Source organism: Plectrocnemia conspersa, unplaced genomic scaffold (assembly GCF_051122295.1).
Source record: "Plectrocnemia conspersa isolate PC_06_02 unplaced genomic scaffold, ASM5112229v1 ptg000038l, whole genome shotgun sequence".
Taxonomy (NCBI): Eukaryota; Metazoa; Arthropoda; class Insecta; order Trichoptera; family Polycentropodidae; genus Plectrocnemia; species Plectrocnemia conspersa.
Genome location: NW_028277196.1, coordinates 37,501 through 40,000, shown reverse-complemented (window position 1 = coordinate 40,000; position 2,500 = coordinate 37,501). Strand labels below are relative to the sequence as shown.

The 2,500-nt window shown below is 54.2% G+C and overlaps 1 non-coding gene across 1 annotated transcript in view; it reads right to left on the bottom strand.

The window, feature by feature from the left end:
• The window catches only part of LOC148225756 (small subunit ribosomal RNA), a 2,016-nt gene extending 220 nt beyond the window's left edge, over nucleotides 1-1,796 (bottom strand). Inside the window, exon 1 of the ribosomal RNA XR_015812515.1 lies at nucleotides 1-1,796. This exon is cut by the window's left edge and continues 220 nt beyond it. This is a non-coding gene — a ribosomal RNA (small subunit ribosomal RNA).
• Between the last annotated feature and the right edge of the window lie 704 nt (nucleotides 1,797-2,500).

Genomic DNA, 2,500 nt, shown 5'->3' with positions numbered 1-2,500 from the left:
TAGGAATTCCTCGTTCATGGGGGAGAATTGCAAACCCCAATCCCTATCACGAAGGGGGTTCAACGGGTTACCCGGGCCGTTAGGCCAAGGAGGACACGCTGATCCCTTCAGTGTAGCGCGCGTGCGGCCCAGGACATCTAAGGGCATCACAGACCTGCTATTGCTCAATCTCGTGTGGCTATAATTACCACCGGTCCCTCTAAGAAGATTTTCATTGTACGCCGATAGTTGAAGACCGCGCGCGCGGGCGGACGCGCGCGACTTGCGCCGCGTTAACGACGCGAGCGCGCGCGCGCCGCCCGGCCGCGGACCCTCGTGATATCGGTAGCACGTCTATTTAATAGGCTAGAGTTACGTTCGTTACCGGAATTAACCTGACAAATCGCTCCACCAACTAAGAGCGGCCATGCACCACCACCCACCGAATCGAGAAAGAGCTGTTAATCCGTCAATCCTTCCAGTGTCCGGGCCTGGTGAGTTTTCCCGTGTTGAGTCGAATTAAGCCGCAGGCTCCACTCCTGGTGGTGCCCTTCCGTCAATTCCTTTAAGTTTCAGCTTTGCAACCATACTCCCCCCGGAGCCCGAAAGCTTTGGTTTCCCGGGAGCTGCCCACCGAATCAAAATAAGAAACTTCGGCGGATCGCTGGCTGGCATCATTTATGGTTAGAACTACAGCGGTATCTAATCGCCTTCGAACCTCTAACTTTCGTTCTTGATTAATGAAAACACCTTTGGCAAATGCTTTCGCTTTAGTCCGTCTTGCGACGATCCAAGAATTTCACCTCTAACGTCGCAATACGAATGCCCCCAGTTGTCCCTATTAATCATTACCTCTGGTGTCAGAAAGCCAACAAAACAGAACCGAGGTCCTATTCTATTATTCCATGCGCACAATATTCAGGCAAATATTAGCCCGCTTTGAGCACTCTAATTTGTTCAAAGTAAACAGCCGCGAGGGCCCGCCTCGCGCGCCGACCGCGAGCCCGCGGCGCGCGCCGAAGTCGCGAAGACGACGACGCGCACGCGAACGCGCGGCGCGGACGCGACCGGCGGTGAACACGCACCGGCGAGAAGCCCCGCAGACGCGCCTGTCGTACCGCAACCGGTAGACCGACGCCGCAGGACACAATTTCAACTACGAGCTTTTTAACCGCAACAACTTTAGTATATGCTATTGGAGCTGGAATTACCGCGGCTGCTGGCACCAGACTTGCCCTCCAATGGATCCTCGTTAAAGGATTTAAAGTGTAATCATTCCGATCACGAGGCCTCGTAAGAGTCCCGTATCGTTATTTTTCGTCACTACCTCCCCGTGCCGGGAGTGGGTAATTTGCGCGCCTGCTGCCTTCCGTGGATGTGGTAGCCGTTTCTCAGGCTCCCTCTCCGGAATCGAACCCTGATTCCCCGTTACCCGTGACAACCATGGTAGTCGCATAAACTACCATCGACAGTTGATAAGGCAGACATTTGAAAGACGCGTCGCCGGTGCTAGACCGTGCGATCTGCTCAAAGTTATCTAGAGTCATCTCCGAGTGCGACGGGCGCGCGCCGAAACGCGCGCTCCGCCGATTGGTTTTTGATCTAATAAAAGCATTCCTTCCGTCGCCGGTCGGAACTTCGTTTGCATGTATTAGCTCTAGAATTGCCACAGTTATCCAAGTAACTGTGTACGATCTAAGGAACCAAAACTGATATATTGAGCCATTCGCGGTTTCACCTTAATACGGCTTATACTGAGACTTGCATGGCTTAGTCTTTGAGACAAGCATATGATTACTGGCAGGATCAACCAGGGAGCTGCGAGCTTGCGTCTCTGTAGAGAGCGTCCGCTTACGCACTCCTTACGTGTCATGTATTTATTATTCTCCTCCTCTATCTCTACCTATCGTTCTCGTCTCGTCTTTTTTAAGACGTACAACATTTTATTTATATGTATCGTTTTTTGTTATATATATACTTTTATATATATTATTATATTATCTTCACCCGTCTACGCGCACAGTGCGCGGCCTCTCCGCGCTAGAGCGGAGGGCCGTAATAGCGCAGCGAGCTCGCCGGTCGCGAACGACCGACGGCCCCGTACAACGCGGCTCGCCGCGGAGCTCTGGAGAGCCGGAGAGCGCGATGCGCTCTCCGCTTATCACTCGATTCGTATAAACACGCGCGTGATCGCATATAGTATCCTCCACACACCCGGAAGGGTACCCGGAAGGCGCGAGCGCACCGCAGACGCCGACTGACGCCGACCGCGGTTCGCGCATGCCGAGATTTCGAAGAGCCGTCTCTCTCGTAGACGCTCGAAGCAGAGCCGTAAGCGACGTACACGCGCATTATTATCAATAATAATACGGTGCGTCCGCCAAACGGTTGCGAGCGAGCGAAAGAGCGAGCGACTCGACCCGAGGAGCCGACGAGAACGCCGAGAGCAAACGCGACCGAACACGGCCGCGCGCTCTCGCCTCGCGCGCACTCCACGTATAGGCGGCGCGGTGCAAAGTCG